We start from the raw sequence: 18,411 nt of genomic DNA, 5'->3' as shown, positions 1-18,411 counted from the left end.
GCTAGCCCACAGCGTACGCATACTATCAGCTTGGCGAGGTTTCCTGTAGCCACGTAGGTTAGTTAAATGTTATCGTCTGACATATTCAGTTGAAACTCACCCTGTTTTACTTGTATATAGCATTGGTCAGTGTTTCTTGTAGTGCATGAATCCCACAACACTGTACGCGGGAGGTCGCGCCGGCTCGCGATGTGCTCTTGTAAAACTGAGCAATGTCAAGTTGTCGATACAATGAAATATGCCTATATCCTTTGTCAGCAAAGCACTGTTACTAATCGTGCGAGCGACGTCTGCTCCACGCCTTTCGTGGAGCGAACGCTTTCCACGCCGTCCTTCGCCAGTGTGTTGGTGTGTTGGTTTCATAGCCAGCGCTGCGCCGCTTGTTTTTGTACGTTTGTTCATAGGTGGCAGCACACTGCAAGCGATTTGCTCGTTGACCGATCTGAGAGCGAAATATGTTCTCCGAGCCCAGACGTCTCTGTAATTGTAAATGTGGTGACGCGGAGTGGTCGAAGTTGTTCGGCGGAGGAATTTCTTCAGATTGCTTTCAGCACTGATGTTGAAAGAAACCATCTTGACGACGAGGATTTTTCACTGGACGTAGAAGACTGTGAAGGCACCGAGAGTGACAGCGACGGTGAAAGATCGGCTGCTAACACACGAGGAGCGAGTTGCACTTCACGTCCCCTCGTGCGTTAATGTTCTTTCACGCTCGTAAGTCACTTTGATTGTATTTAATGTATCATATCCTTGAGCGAGATCAAAATAAAAGCATAGTTCCTCTTGTGCATTGCATGTATCAAATATTGTGTATATTATGGAGCGCCGCATGCCGCCAACACGCTCGAGCTCGACCAGCGAAGCGAAATGGTTAGAGAGTTGTAACGTGCAGTCACAGCCACAATCCACGCCTCTCGGCTAACTTCTTCGATGTTGCGAAAAGGATACGTGTGCATTCTTTTCGATATTCGTGTTTCGATCGTGCTGATCGAGCCTGCAACATGCGAGTGAAGTGAATTGCACACGGCTAGAGTTTCAGCATGGCTGTGGCACAAGCGCTACTGAATGGGAAGTTAAATGCTTGTGTTCCGTTGAAGACGCAATTCCGCGTTCCCTACTGCACAAGTAATGACGACGGCGTATTATGTTTGCAAACCATCACCACGTTAAACGTGCAGTCCCGTGCAGCAGCGATGGCGCTACTCGCTGGTGGCCTACTACTGCGGCAAATCCGTAAGGCAGGCTCGGTACAACGTATCTATAAACGTTGGCTCGGTACGTACTATCTCGGAGTGCCGTTCTGCTCATACGTCAATTTTAGTTCATGCAGTTTTATGAGCACGCACAGGATTTCGCAAAGCACCGTTATGCACGGTAACGGAGCTGAAATATAACATTTAACACCACAGCAAATAATTAGGTGGCGAGTACTTAGCACTTTCCATGGTTTGGGAAAGTAGTTTAGTCTCATATCCAATTCCGCACAGCTCATGACTTCATCCGGTGAAAGCGGCACGGGCCGTACGTCCGCACGTGCTATGTGTTCCTATGCTAACAAACGGTTTGACCCTCCTCCTGGCGCCATCTTGAAAAGCACGGCGCGCCACCTATAGTTCGTGGGCATTGCGAATTCTTTGTGGACAAGGTGATTCTGTTTCTGCGCAAAGATGCTTGTGCTAGAGAAATTGCAGAAGTCTTTTACATTTCGAGAACAGGAAGCAAGTGTGTTAGCCATCCTCCTGTAGCCTTGTCTAATAAGTACATAGGCCTGCTTAATCAGGGGTAACGTCGGCATTTCGCACACGTGCGTGTATGGGAGAATGTTTTGGCGCTACCTGCTCTGTTTTGATCAACGTTACTAGAATACATTCAGTTTTCAAACTTGTTTGTACTGCGCGGAACCGCCACCACACTTGCTAGGTGTTGGCGCTGCAGTCGCATCGGGCTTCAAAATACCGCGCGCGCCGGCCAACGCTGCACAAGCGTTCGCGTTCTCTATCTGCCTTCTGCAGCTTTTGTGGTGGCGTTTCGTACTGCGTTCGCATCATGTGTCGTCTGTTCGCGTGTTCGCGTTCTCTATCTGCCTTCTGCAGCTTTTGTGGTGGCGTTTCATACTGCGTTCGCATCATGTGTCGTCTGTTCGGGTGAACCATGCCAACTTGTTGCGTGCCAGGGTGCGCGAGCGGATACCGCAAGGACGCAAGCAGCTCGGACAGACGTTTTTTCTACGCTCCGACCGACGTGAGTCTTCGCGCAGCTTGGAACAAAGCAGTTCCACGTGCGGACAAGGAATTGACAGCCCGGGAGGAAGAGCTGAGCAAGGTCATTTCACAGATAGAATTGCAGGAGCCAATGACAGCTGATACACTTCAGCACAGTTACTGCCGCACGACTGCGAAAGCAAGCGCGCTGTACTACCTTGGTGGTTATGTCGTGAAGAAGGCGCGAAAGTTCACCAGTTGTGAAGATTGCCTTGCAATTGTATATCTGATAACCACGTACCAGCAGCAGCAGCCTTAACAGAGATGCGATCCTTTGTGTCTGGTGCACTGCAGCATCCATCAGGTGCTTTGACATCTATGCTTAGCGACATTGAACGTATAATTGAAAAAAGGACCAATGGTAACAAAGTGTTCGGAGATTTGTTCTGGACTATAATTGGAGAGCTGTCTGGATGTTCTCTGACTCGGGTAGGCTGCACAGAGCATTTTGAGGAGCTAATTGCGCGAATCATCAAATTTTATTTGACCACACGGATGCATTTCTATTCGAAGTTTCTTCGCCAGCAAGAAAGCAAGAAAGCGTGCTAAATTGCTGTGAAAAGGAGACTGTCAGCAACTGGGATGCACATGTGCATAATTTTTTGTGGATGTATAGCTGTTAAAAGCATAAGTGCATGTATGTATAAATACCTGCAGGATGTACAACTGCAGGTATTCAAAATAAATAAACAAGTGAGGTAATACCGTCCGATCTGCTTTGAAATGAAGTGAATGAGTACTTGAAAAAAAAATGTTGCATGGCACCCGTGCTTAATGCAATAGAGCGTACCATGTTTGCTAGCCATGAACGCATAACCCCCGTATTCAGAAACGCTCCTCGACTTGAACTTGACTTGCAACCGCCTTGGGCAGCGCGTTCGAAACGCGTTTGTGCTGCCTTGGCACAGCCTAAAGGCAGCGCGTTCGAAACGCATTGAAGGCGGTGGCAAGTCAAGTTCAAGTGAAGGAGCGTTTCTGAATACGGGGATAAGTGTCTAAAAAAACTTTTAAAAACACTTAGCGCTATCAAGTGAAAAAACGCGCCTGCGCTGAGCAGACGACACCGCGCCGGCTGGAGCCCGATGCGACGGTCCCGCCATCTGGCGACAAGCACAGAAATGGTGCCACCTGCGGAGTATGGCGGCAGCGGAGAGTTTGACAACTGAATGTATCTAGTAACGTTGGTTTTGATATAGTGCATCATGAAATGCAAAAATAGAGTAGGATGCCAAATCAACGCAGTGCAGGAAGTTTTGAAACGGAGCAACATGCAGAACAATGTGGTTTGCTTTTCATTTCAATGGCCAATGAAACGTTTTATCAGTTACGTGTCTGGTGAATTGTCTCCTCTACATTGAAATTGTTATGCCTCACTTCTATTGTATCCTCTTTGTCCTCAGAATAGTGTGATTCTAGCTACGTTGAGAATACAAAGTTCGCTTATCAATGCTGCACATTTTTTTGGCATTCTTGTCTTGCGTGCTAAGAAGTAGATTAAAGATTAGAGGGCCAAGGGAACGTGCTGTAAGGGATGCGCTAGTCTAGTTGGACCAGCAACATGTGCTGGTTGATTGAGCTACAATGCGTTTCCAAGAAAACCTTGCCTTGCAGTCAACGACTGGTGTATATTTTCAGAAGAACTGGAGGGGACCGAGTGCCCCAGCTGACAGGCACCTTGCGCCTAAGAGGCGTTCACCGACCTTCCGAACCAAGAGGTAAGCACACTGCCGCCGTATTACCAGGCTTGCTGAATGGCGCAAACATAGGAGTTTCCCATTATCTGTAAGTGGTACCTTTAGCGGAACTAGACGCAGCTGGTGAACATGAAAATAGCGTAGGAGAGAGAGAGAGAATGGAAAAGCAAGTAGACTAATCAACAAGAATCTCAGTTGGCTGCCCTTTCGTGTAAAGGGGGATTAACTGATCATCACAGAAATGAAATGCATTCAGGCAAGTGCATGAGCATGGCAATATATATGGTGTCATTAAGAAGTTATTAACTGCTGAACAATTACACAGATCTGTAGTACGAAAAGTTGTGACATAGCCAGTGTAAGGAATAGGTACGTTGTGAAGGGACAGTCTTTTGACACTTTCCGGTAGGCTGATGTTCCGACCCATGCCATGGATGTCGTTGTACACACCACTGATGAGGCTGCAGGCATGAGAAGCACAGCGACACGTAAGCATCAGAAGAATATGTGTTTTAATTATCGGTAAATGTATGTGCAGTTCGTAAACATTTAATGTGTTCACTCTGCAGAAGCAGAGGATCCACCGCGTGGCGTGTCAAGCACGGATAGGGTGGTCGCTGCACCTGGTAAGTTATTGTTGCTCAAGCTGTTTGAGAAAATAAGCTCTCGCATGTTATTGAACTAGCCCAAAAGTCATAACATGCCGATTGCAACATTTATGCACGCCATAAAATTCAGTGCAGCTGTAGAAAATTCTGCATGCTTTAAGTGATCCAGCGTCCTGTACGGCCACCACGCAAAACACGAGCACAGCCACGACGGGTGGACACACTGTCAGCTATGTTATCAGAATTCCTCCGCGGCCTTGAAGAGGGCAATGAGATGCTCGAGGTTGGTAGATCATATGGCGTCATTTTACATCAAGGACAAATAGTCTTTATGCTCTGTTACCATAGCTGAATCATGATTGTGGAAAACAAACGAAGCTGGGATCAAAATAAGAAATTGCATGGCATTGAGGGCTCGGTAACTTATCTCAGCAGCGATCAAACTAAAAGGGCTGTTTGGCACTGAGATGCATTTGAGTAGGCGACTGAAGACTAGTTCCAGCAAGTCTTCGTCTGTCCAAACGAAGAGGACATAGCTTGTACACGACGCTTGACACTACCACAGGATGCCATCAGGCGAGTGGTTCTTCAACAGAGAGGAAGTTGTTGTGCACTTGGCAATTCTTGAAACCAGCTGCTGCCAGCCATGCGCTGGTTTCGAGTTTATCAGCAACTCTTGCGAACACCTCCACGGCGATTTTTCATTTCAGGTGTTGCGGAGGACCGAGCAGTCAACAACCCGCCTTGCTGTCTCGGCAGAGAGGGCGGCAGCAACCCAGGTGGCCATCCTGGAGGAGGGGCGCTTTCTGGCACGGGCCATATTTGAAGGCCTGCTGCAAGAAGAGATTAGTTTCATTTCATTCATTATTTGTGTTTTGTCGTTTTATTGTATTTATTCATTGCTGTTTGACTTTTACAAGTTTATTGCTAATTTGCACCTTTCAAATTTCATTTCATCCATTCATTGTGTTTTGTGAGTTGAATTTCTTTTGTTTAATTATTGTTGTTTGAGTTTTGCAACTTCAGTTTCATTTTATGTATTCATTGTTTCTTCAGTTTGAGTCTGTGTTTCAGTTTCATTTTTACTTTGTTTGAGTAATACAGGAGGGATTTTGAACGAAAGGCATAATGCGTGTATCCATGTTTGTATTTTTGTATGTTTCTTTTTCTATTTATCCTAACCGTGCTGCTGTTTCGGTCTGTCTTCCGCAGAAACAGTATTCCGAAGAACAATGTCTCACATTTGGCGAGGGTGTAACGATGCAGATTGTTACTTAGATGACATACTTGTGTGGGCAAGTTCCAAATCTGAGTATGACAAACTTAAGATCTTAGCGTCCACATCGCACAACGGCATGACGCTGAACCAAAAATGTGTCTGCAGTGAGGGAAATAAAGTTCCTAGGACACACAATTTCAACTTACGGCATGTCACCCATGGTGAGTAAGGATAGGCAAATTCTAAATGCCCCTCCTCCTACGAATCCAAAACTTTTCTGTCTTTCTCGGCTTTACAGGATATCATGCAAAATTCCTTCACCATTACACGGATCTGATAGCAGTCGTTGCTTTGCTAGCAGCTAGCGGCTCAGGCAGACGCCCTCTCCGCATTCACAGATGGTCAGCTAGGCTATTGTACTAAAACTTTGGAGAAGGGAAACTGTACCTTTCACTGTACAACGGAAATAAGGGTAGCGGCGACGTAGTGAAGTGCATTAAAGCGAAGAGATATGGCACTGCAAGTACTATCATCATGATTAGAGAAAACGCATCTTTCGCCGATGAGCGGCAAATGGACGCACAAAGCTTTCCGCCTGTGTGCATGTAACTTCAGATATGTTGATGCGCGGAAAGCCAAGTCAGAGAAAATGTACAGTACTCACTTTAGAGAACGGAAATAAATAGTACCTTTCACTGTAGAACAAAAGTGACGGTAGCGCTGGCGTAGTAAACTAAATAGCGTGAGGAGAGATGGCGCTGCAAGTGATATCGTTAGACAAAAGGGGCTTTGCGCCGACAGGCGGGACACCGCCGCCCCAAGCTATCTGCTGGTGTACACGCGCCTTAGCACCAGTACCCGGCATAGCACCAGTACCCTAGAACGCACCGTCTGCTGTTCTTTTGCGTGGTAGAGCAGCACACAGCTGCTCCAAACTTCGATGCAATCATGCGGAGGCGATCGGAGATCTCTCTTCGTTCGCGCTCGTTCTGGCGGTGCTTGCGTCACAAAAGTGGGCGGTCCGCAGCTCTATCCCGCCGATAGAAACAGGACAGCAAATCTTGAAGCGGCCGATTTTCCGACACAAGACACGTAACGTTTGTAGTTTGCAAGGGGACCATGTACTTCAAAACGAAGTGTTTCAATAATAGTAATTATATTGGGTTTAACCTCCCAAAACGACGATTTGATTATGAGAGACGCCTTAGTGGACATTTCGACCGCAGCCCTCGTGCACCTAAATCTATCTAGACGGGCCTCAAGCATTTTCGCCTCCATCGAAAATGCGGCCGACGGGCATGGGATTCCATCCCGCGACCTGCGGGTTAGCAGTCTGGCACCATAACCTTTAGACCACCGTGGCGGTCAACGAAGTGTTTCTCTGCTTCTAATAAATATAAGGTCATACAAAAAGCTATTATATTTTCTGATCAAGCTGAAACACTTTTTCAAACAGCAATATCTTGGAGTGCTGATAATTATTACTGTTAGTTTCTGAGACGGTCGCGAGGTGGTGTCGCGCACGCGACAAAAAAATTTAAAAATTGTTTGCGGCACGCGACGTATATGTCACGTGGTGAGACGTCTCGGTGCATGAGGCACCGATAGACGCTCACAATTTGAAGGCTGTCGACGAACGCCCGGCAACTAAATATTCCATCAGCGGTCCTCATCCCTGACAAATGTACGTAAGCCGCATGCCAAATTAATTGGCCGTGATCCGTACGTTACACCTACACGGGTTTACTTGACGTGATTACTATTCAGTATCCGTGTTACTGAAGTGGCGTCGCATTCTACGTTTATTGGTCTGCTCAGCGAACAATACAATTTCCACCTGCTTCTTTTTTTTTAATCCAGTACATTCCACTCAAAGAAACATATTTCGTGTCTTCTGTTAATGAACTTCCTATTATCTGAACTTGCCAATAGCATCAAAACGTGCATAGACCAAAGCTTACCGCGGACATCGCGACTGATATGAGGAGAACCAGTCTACGAGGCGAAACGTGTGGCATATCGGGCTACGCGATGGCGAAATAAATATCGTAACAACGTTCGCTTGATTAGTTCTTCAAACGACGGCAGTAGACAAACCCCCGCATTACCTGGAAATTGGAGTAAAAAACCAAGAAGGAAGAAGCAAGCTGTAGAGACCGCAATGGAAAGTTCTAATGCGCGATATTCTTAGGGAAGCCCTTCAGCAGTTATGTTGGCGAAGTCGTGTCCATAACGCAAAGGCGTGCCTCCTATCTGACAAGAATACATACGGCTCCGTAGAAAAGAAATCACATCGGGATAGGGTCACTTGAATTTGCGCGTGAATGAAAGGGGCACGCACTGTATTCTTAATAGGAAAAAATTGCGCTTTAAATGTGGTTTAGAAGGTGGCAAAATCTACATATCGTTAGCTTGATTGGCCTCACCTCTCATTACCCGGCAGCGGGCATTTTAGGAGAAGTAAATAACACAACTACGCAAAGAATTTTGAAGTTGCAATACTCCTTTGTTTAGATATAGCGGACGTTTAGCAGATGTGAATAAAACGTGCACACAGAAACTAACACCCATAATGTTTGTACACCGACAGTGTACAGTTCGCGAACCTCTAGCACTCCACCTCCATCGAAATGAGTGCTGCAGCCAGGTTGGAACTCGCGTCTTTTGGGTCAGCAGCCAAGCACCGTAACCAATGAGCCATCGTGGCAGCCTTTTTAACACATCAAGTCTGCCTATTACATGGGTTCCGTAGTGGAAGGTTCTATTGGTCTAATGAAGAGCGGCTTTCGCTTCCTTCAGCTGTACCGTGCCTTCCACTACTTACCAGAATGATCAGCCATCATTATTGCTGTACGTGTTGCACAACGTATGTGTTGCGCAAGGTGGCATTTGACAGCAGCGAGCACGGGAGTGCTATAGCCGATGACCCCCAACCTCAGCTCAGGCAAGGGCGGTTGTCGCGCTTCACCGATCCGCGCGGGTAAGCCGTCCGCAGTGGGGTTGTAGGCGACTTTGTGACGACGAGGCAGCAACACCAGCAGCATTTAAGACGGATGCGCAGGCGACTGCGCCGTCTGTACCAGCGACAGCTGAGCTAAACGATTTGTGCTGCACTGCGTGGTAATCTCGCCTCTGCCTTCGTCAGTAACGGGACCCATGACAGCAATCTTAGCAGTGTGAACATCTTATCTGCTCGGTTGCCATAGTGCACTGCCCCAACATTACAAGAAAACATCGTAAAACTCAAGTTTCAGGTGGTGACAAACCTCGAGTGTGCTTCATAACATTTTCTAAAGTATCAACAAGACTTTACAGACCTTGCCACTGCACATGGCTGTGTCATTTCAATGGGGCAGTGCATATGATCTACTCATTTAGTAACCGTCAATATAACGTTAAAAAAGTCAAGTCGTTATAACGTTAAAAAGGTCTTTCACAGCTACTGCCTGGATTGGTTGCCCCAACAAGAAAGGAGGCCCTTCTCTACTCTAGCACGACAGATGCTTCAGTGCGCAGCGAGGGAGGTACCCCAGCACTCGAATGTCTTCGGTACCTCTACTTTCTCCAGCACTGATAAGCCTACTCACCAAACTCTCTCCACTACAATCTTTGATGGATCAGCAACAATCACGATAAATGTGGACCGTGGAGTGTTCCGTTGGGAAAAGCTCGACCGAGGAGGCCGTTGGCTGATGTTTGATCATTCCTTCAACGTGCCAGACAACCAGCAACCAGTTTCTCCCGCTTCACTGGCCCTCGGTCAATTCAAAGGCTACAGTTTCGATAACCCAAAGAAACGGACAGTTGACTGCACTTTCAGACAAGCGAGACAAGCTTTTGTCCTGCAGACAAAAGCTAAATAGTGCGAGGTGATGGTACGCAGGTTGTGTGTCCGTACTACTAAGACAAACTAGACATCAAACGCGGATATGACGCACTGGGAGCAGAGGCGAATGAAAGCAAGTTCACGCTGCGGCGCGGGCACATCTTTCTTATAAACATGTATGCCTCTGGCTACGCATGTCTCGTTGCAATATATAGCAGGTGTCTCAGTTGGACAATCACAGACGCCGTAAAGTCTGAGAGGACATCGGCGCTGACCGCGTCTGTGATTTCCTGTGCGGTTTTGACCCTGAATTACTGGGCCATGAAGTGACACTGGTCACTTATGGAAATCTAGGGAGGCAAGCACAGTCGATCGCTTGGTAGACGAATACCATAGACGTAGAAGAGCTATTCCCGGTTGGCTAAACTCAATAGGAAGAAATCGCGCGTCATTTTACGCATAAAGTTCAATCAGTGGTGTCAAGAAACATACTAAATTTTAATTTCGAATGTTATTATCTCGTGTCCTTACGTGTGTGTATTATCGCGTTTCAGGGTAATAGACCATGATATATTTCGGTGCAACAGTAAGTTATTCCATCGGGTTTACGATGCCTACCTACGTTTTCTCTCTTTGCATTTTGCGCGTGTTCGAGGCGCGAGAGCAGCACCCGCCCCTGAGTTCTACACTCATATTATCTGGTTCTTTTGTCTGGCGCTCCGCTGCGACATCGCGGTGCCAGAGAGGAGGGAGAAAGACAGGACAAGCTGCGGAGCAGGGACAGAAGCGTCATAGTTACGGCTGGAAGAGCGGTATTACAGGCACTTGATAAGCTTTGCGGCGTCGATAAAACAATCCAGATAATGTAACTTCAGTACTAGTACGACGATAGTCGAATGTCCACAAGGCCTGTGCCACCACCTAAGGTTTTGCATGCGATCAACTCCATACAGATAAAACTGAAACGACGATAACTTTATAAATGGGTAGGACAGATGAGTTTCGATGGATAGGGAGATAAATAGGGCTCCGTGTTTTCGTATTTATCCGAAAAAATCCGACAAACATTCGCCGGTAAAATTTTTGACAATTCCGATTTATTCAATACCGATTTTTATGGGCCAATATGACCTGGTTCGGTTCTTTATCGAAAAGTCAAGTTCTAAGCGCTCATTCATACATCTTCTGGTTTGACCAACTTAATGTTCACCGCGCGTTGCTGTATTAGGCGATGTAGCTGTATTGTGCTCCGGCTCAGGTTCTTATATGCAAAAGATTCACAAGGACTTGCAATTCTACAACCCCGAATTCAAGGCACTTCAAACATTCGCGCCACCTACTGAACAATGTTCTGGAGGATGGTATCAAGGCGAGCCCGTTTAACGTAGTTCACGAGTTTGTTGTGCACTTTCCTGCCCTGTTGAAGTTGTCGCGGGAGCTGCGCCGTAAGTTTGGTCTTCTTTGATGACCATGGGCATGTCCTTGAAGTCGCTGAAAACCGTATGTCGTCGAGGTGGTTCTATTTTTATGAAGCTCTAAAAGATACTTTGGACTAGTGGCGCGCCATTTTGTCTTTCTTGAGAAGCGACGAAGCCAAGGGAACGAAATGTGAGAAGCGGAAGAGTCTTATTTCATCGCCTGAAGCTGTACACTACTTGCTCGTTAAGATGAGGTTTCTGAAGACCAATTCGTGTGCCGAGCTATCAGTCATTCAGGATCTTGAGGGAGAGAGTACCCTGGTACACCAAGTTTATCCTATAGTGGGGGTTGGTTTACACGCACTCATCAGTCAATGGCGTCATCCAACCGAGGTCTTCGCATCAGATGTCACAAGTCTGTTGGTCACAAGTCTGTTGGACCTCCTTGACGAGAATGACCACTTAACGACTGTTGCAGACATTCACGGATACGTTTTGGAGACTATCCCCCTTACCCCACCCCTTCCCCCCCAGCACAGGGTAGCCAGCCGGTCTAAGAACTGGCTAACCTCCATGTCTTTCTGCTTGTTTCTTCCTTCCTTCCTCACAATGTCTAGTGGCCAGTGCTTTCTCGCGGCGCGCTGCGTCTTCTGGCGCTTCCTGTTTCTAGCGCAAATGTTGAAAGGCCATTTTGAAAGCTGAGAGTCGTCAGTCGAAAGGCGCGCGCTTCGATCACTGAGAGCAACCTCGCAAAGTATGTTTGCGTGTTTTACAATAAGCTTTAAGCATAAGGTTGTTATACGCACAAATACAAGTGTAATGTGTTCAAGTATTTCGCTTGTACGTATGTTTTATGCAATCAAGCCTTCTTGCAATGTGCTTCATGTGTTTTGATGTCTTAGTATTCAGATATGAATTGTTCCAATATTTTGGTGTTTAGAGAGTAATGGACAACTCCGAATTTCGAAGAATTGGGGATTTACGAGAAAGAAACTCCGATAAACGCCGAATTTCCTCTAAAAATATAAACTCCGATAAACCCTCGCCGATTTTCAAGAAAAATAAGCACCGAAAACACAGAGTCTTAGAGATAAAGTACCTGGGATATCAAAAAGAGAATAGATATCCAATATGTAGCACAAGGCTATAAGGAAATACATGGGAATTTCTCAGCAATAAGAGCGTCGTCGTTGACGAAAGATTCGCTCGTCGCGGTCGAAACCAGGATCGCCCTTATGGGGCGGTCGCTTCACCGGCTGGGCAAACGAGCACGCCATGAATATAACTGGAACAGCACAGCGACATTCTTGAATGGACAAGACATTACAAAATGTATTGGTAACTGCAGAATAACACAGGTGGGGAGGTTGGTTTGAGCTCATAGGGACGTAATGTTACCGCTAGAACGAATACACAGAAACGACAAGCAAATGAGCCTTGTTAGCTGTTTTATGAGTCTTAATAATAATTATTAATATAAGCCTTCTTAACTGTTTAGCTGGTGTTTACCGTTGAAAACATTTTCATTGTTTTATTTCAGCACGTGCTGTCACTGCGGATATTATTGTGCTGATATGTTACTAAGATATTGTAATACGCTTTATTATTTGTACTATGTATCTTTACATTCCACAAAATCAACTGACTATTGCAAACTTCACGGAGAATCAAGGTTCCGGTCAATTTCATGTGGTCTTCCAGTAGTAGTGTGTATTCAATTTCACAAAAGGCTATTCGTTACATGTGAAAAAAGTTGTTGGATCGTACTATGTCAAACGCGTCAACAGTTTTAAGCTGGTATGACGGACATTCTTCAAAGGTATACTGCGCTAAAAGGAACAAGGACACAGAAAAGGGGGGACAACACATGCGCATACTCACAACTGAATTTTTATTGAGTGAAGGGTGACATATATACACTGAAGTCACCCTTCACTCAATAAAAATTCAGTTGTGAGTCTGCGCATGTGTTGTCCCCCCTTTTCTGTGTCCTTGTTCCTTTTAGCGCAGTATACCTTTGAAGAATGAACATCAACCAACTAGCCCAACTTGCTGCTCTGTTGGTATGACGGAGAATACAAAAAAACGTTGCAGCCACGGCCGCCGCGGCGCGGTCAGCGCATGGGTTGCAACGACCCGTGAGAGAATTGGACCACTGCACAGGATTGAAGGTACCTTGACTGTCCCTGTGGACGTAATTTAGCAAGTTCTTGTTGGAAGGACCATTCTCTGATGGCCTATTTGCGCTATAGAGCGACAGTTGCCCCATACGGCCAAATGGACTAACTGCAGTCCTGGTAAGAATGCTGACGCCATGAAGCAGCTTAACGCTGAGAGGATGACTGACACCGATGAGATATTGCCAGGCGCTACCCAGCAACTGATACTCTGCGCTGTGCAGCCTCTATTTATCCGTGGTGGCTGCAGAGGGCTCTGGAAATTTCGACAATCCGGTGTTCTTTAGCGTGCTGATATAGCACAGAACACGCGCCTTCAGCATTCCGTCTCCATGGAAACGCGACCGCCGCGGCAGGGATCGAACGCACGACCTTCAACTTGGCAACCGAACATCCACGCAATATTGAGCATATGCATGACAAGCATACTTCAATATGCTTGTCACACATTTTAAGTTTATTTCTTCAGCATGATGTCTGGTGCTGCAATCAGATTCTATATTGCTCTAGACTGTGGCTAACAGGCGTCATTTTACCCCTATTGCAGGTGCATCCTGCCACAATTGAAGGACTAGGAATAAAAGCCCTGGAATGGCCGCCGAAGGGTTCAATGTCAACATAATTGAGAGCATTTGGGGCTTCATGAAATGCAGCCTGTCCCGATTTGCTCTATAAATCCAAAGCACAGAAACCCTGTGGATCAAGTTGCAAGAAGAGTGGGAGCGACTCAGAGTCGAGCCAGGCGTTTGTAGGAAGCTGGATGAGTCTCTGTCTGCGCTACTACTGGATATTGTGGATACACAGGGCGGTTTCTAGCGACGCTAAGCCCATAACATAGCTCATTGGCCCTCTATAAGGTTTGGAGGCAGTCAAGCTCACTGCTTCAGAGGGCTGCTGAAATTTTATTTCATTTGCACTCCAATGCGTCAACGATACATGTTTTTAGCAATGGCAATATTCGGAGATCCGTCTGCACCATTACGTTGTTTATTCGAGCAGCAAACAAACCCTAGACGAGAAGAGAAATGCGCAAGGAGTCTTCTGTTTCTTCGCTGCTATCAACCTCCAGCATCTTCCCGCACAAACAAGTGGTAAGCTTGAAGCCCCAAAGCGGCAGAGCCGTTGCACAGCCCTTCATAGCTTTCTTCCCGTCTGGCTCTGCGAATAGATAGACGAACGCGATTGTCACGGCCGGAAATCAATCTTCGACTAAGGCAACATCCCAAAAAAGTCTTGCAGATTTATTGTTCATGATAAATCCTACTTTTGCCTCAATGGAAGTAGTGCCATCGACGTAGCGAGCTGATGGTACCTGTAAAATATATTATTTGCACCATCTCTCCCAGAAGGTACCAAGATATGCTTTTCTTTTTCTCCAACGTTCTTGTAGGTCGCCTTTGGTCGAACTAGGCTCCATGTGTATGATCTCATGGCACCTTGAGGTTTGCAATAAACATCGGCTTACTTACACTTGGCTAGGTACTCAGCACATCATTGATGGTCCTGCCTACTCCCATTGTAGGTGGGCAGATTCTTAACTTACCGCTTTAGCTAAAAGGGAAGAAAACATGAGAAATCACAAGATGATTATTGAGGCATTTTATGCGGTCGTGAATCTTCCACCGACGTTACCTTATTTTTGAGGTTCTATTCCTCTTCTCCTTTAAAACTTTCTCCTTCTGACGTACACATTTCCCTTGGCAAACTAAGCATTTCAAACGAGGCACTTGTCTCCTCACTTGTGGCAGGTCCCACTTATGTAGATGACTTGCGAGCCATCTACGAGATTTTTAGACGTAAACAGAAAAGGTAAATATAAACAGCAGCTCACACTTCTAGTCAACAACCCACACACAATCGTAACCAGCGTAAACGTTGTGGGAGCGCGCCGACTGATATGAGAACAAGGAACCATGGCGCGCTCGCAGCTCACGCTGAGCAGCCGCTAGCAGGCGCGGCCGAGGTTTGCAAGAGTAAAGATGTGTGCATTTTTGTCTCGGCCTTATCTCTGAGGGGTTCAGGGCCAGCCGCTGCCTAGACCCCTACGTCTGGCGACCAACGGGGAGGACCCCACCCCGAGATGTTCTACCCGATGTTCGCACGACGGATGCCACCGGCTCCTGCACTTCGGCCCTCTGGAAGGCGATATCGCATTCGAGGAGCTCTGGATGCTGAAATGAGCTTTTCTGGATCTGGCCGCCTATGGGACCTACGCCCTGCTCCTGCTACAACGACCGGTCGAAACCCTCACGAGCCTTTACTTCTCCGGGACAATGACCCCGGACGAGCAGCGGCGTGTCATCATCGCCTTTGAGCACCTCTGTTCTTACTTCGGCGTCCCGCTGCTCCCCACGCAGACCATGGCAGACGCGGCGAGCTCGCCGGCAGGACGGCGCCGCGTGACAACAAGCAACGCGGTGGCGACGCATCGTCCGCCTACGAGGGTGCAGGGAACGCGAACAGCGAGGACTCACGAGAACGAGGAACGATGGCACGCTCGCAGCTCGCGCTCAGCAGCCACTAGTCGTCGCGGCCGAGGCTTGGAAGAGTAAAGACGTGTCCCTTTGTGTCTCGGCTTTATCTCTGAGGGGTTCAGGGCCAGCCGGCGCCCAGAACCCTACAACGTTCACGTTATGTTGACCACCAACGACTTTATCATCTAGGCCCAAAAGTTCTAGCTGACCAACAGCTTAAAGGTGATACTACCCTATGCTACCCAGCAGACTTAAAGAATTTGACCCAATGTTCAATACACACTTGGCACCTCTGTCGGAACCTCTAGTTTCCTCTGTCACTTTAGATGTGGATGAGGCTTTGTTTACCGAAATTGAGGTAACGATGGCTATACGCTTTCCATCTTCTAAATCGGCTCGGGCTCCGGAATATACATCCGTAAATGAGCCAATAAAAATACCACCTAATGTGTTCAGTCACATCTTTCATAATTGGCTCGCGTTTGGTCTCGTACCTCTTGAAATGAAACAAAGCAGAACTGTCTTCCTACCTACAAAGCCTAATCCAGAAGGTCCTAGTGACTCTCTCTTTCTCCAGTTCAGACTGTTTACGAGGCTCTTGCTCTGTAGGCTAAGCGCCACTAACCATTTCCAAAAGTTTCGGTCTGGGTTTGCTGACGACTGCAGCGCATCCTCTCCCTTACTCAACTTACAGACAAATATGCGGACGCTGAAGCGTAAACATCGTCATTTTTTGGCGTTAGTTTAGACCCCCGAAAGGCATTTGATTCCGTTTCACGCAATGTTCAAGCGCACGTAATGTTCCAACCCGTGTTCTCAATAAGCATCTATATGTAAACTGTACAAACAATTACTCCAATAATGGGGCAAACGAGAACGTTCAAGTCGCATGCGGCATACAGCAAGGAAGACCCTTTATTCCCTTTCCTCTTTAACTGTATCACAGACCCCCTCATGCTACAAACTTAATGATCTGAGAGTCGGCGTTCCTCTGGAGGGCTCATCAATGGCAGCTATGGCATTTGCGGATGATTTGAAATTGATGTCTGACACACCGGAGAGACTACAACTCTTAGTTTAAGCGACCAAATCACCAGAGCAACGGTTTCAATTACATCATTGCTCCTTTGACAGTCGCTGGGAATCTTTCTCCTAAAGGAAGAGACGAGCCTATACGATACTAGGGTGTCAATTTGTACGTTAATAAAAACCCATAGTTGATTCTGTTAAAGCTTTCAAACTACTTGACCTTATTGCTCACGCGTCCTTAAAAACTTTCCAGAAACTTGACTGCCTTCACCAAGTGGTACCACCCATTTTCCTCTATGGTTCTACTAACACACTTGTGTCTCATCAGAGTCGGCTAGGTTAGATGGTTTGTTTCGCAAATGGATGAAACAGGTACTTCGCCCCCCAATTTGCACATCTGGCTGCCATCAAAATGTTGGGGTTAGGGATTATCCAGTTGAACAGAGTAGCCCAGACAGTCCATTTCAAAAGTTCCGCTAGGTTAAGTTGATTGGGTAGCCCTTTTGTAGATAAACGTATTTGGTACAGTTGTACATAAAAATTACTCCAGGTTGTCGGATGTTTTTCGGGTTCCTGCAGGCGTAACGGCGCCTGCAGCAGTTACTTCAGCACTAAAGCAGGGATTTCGCAATTGGCATACTAATCTTCAAAGTATAATAAAACAGGCTTTCTAAGCTCACCAAGATCAAGCCGTCGCCAACACTTGGTTGTACCACGATTCAAATCTGCTGAAAATGGGAGACAATATTAAAGCTCTAAGAATGCGAATCAACTTTTACCCAATAAGGGCACTAACTAACAAACACATCACGGACCCGGCATCGCGGTTCCACCGCCGATGCCGGGACATAAGGCACCTATGGCCGGAGGAGACAAATTTTGCTTGCTAATTTTGCGTCTCTATTACTGCAGATCAATGAGCGTGATTTTGGAAATACCATGAGAACATGAGTGCATTTCTAGTACTCACTTTGCAATTCTTTTTCACTTCTGCACATAACTGAAACGTGGCTTCGCCGTACAGGCCATACCGGAACGCACAACTGTGAAAACGAAAGGTGGAAGATAGGTTTATATAGCCGAGCTCCGCTAGCTTTGATTGACTTCGGGACTTTGTAACGGTGGCCTGGACGGTCACGTTAAAGGATCGTCAGCAGTGATTGTAGGAGACGCGCATGGAAATGAATATTATCATGTCTGTGATGAAGGCAAGTTATGCGGGCGCGATAACACAGCTTCCGGTGATTGTGTATGAACATCGCGCGAAGGCAAGAACAATGCTCCCTACGGCAGATTGCTCGAGGAAGTGCTCATGCCTTACATCCTGGAGGAACCACTCAAGGATGGCTGCTACCTGCTGCAGCATGACATGAGTCCTATTCACTCACACACGTCGCACGGTGGCCGCTGTCCCTTGCCGAGCAGACGTTGCCTTGACCAAGCGCCGGCAGGGATATCAACCTTCGTATAAATATGTGAGGTATCATGAGATGCTACTCGCTAGTGCGCCGGTACTGCAGCGCAACGTTATTTTGTTTTGGTGTATCTTGTCGCTAATAAAGCTTGTACTTATATAGTGGCATTAAAAAAAAAACATGCACTTAAGGAATGTGATCATCAACTGCTTGATCATTGCAGGACAATGTTTGTGCGTATCTAGTAGCAGTAGAGTTTCGGAGCCGACCTGCTCGGAGCCACGGTCGTC

The sequence above is a fragment of the Rhipicephalus sanguineus genome, chromosome 11 (genome assembly GCF_013339695.2).
Source record: "Rhipicephalus sanguineus isolate Rsan-2018 chromosome 11, BIME_Rsan_1.4, whole genome shotgun sequence".
In the NCBI taxonomy this organism is placed as follows: Eukaryota; Metazoa; Arthropoda; class Arachnida; order Ixodida; family Ixodidae; genus Rhipicephalus; species Rhipicephalus sanguineus.
The sequence above is the reverse complement of the archived record's forward strand: the minus strand, read 5'-3'. Positions refer to the sequence as shown.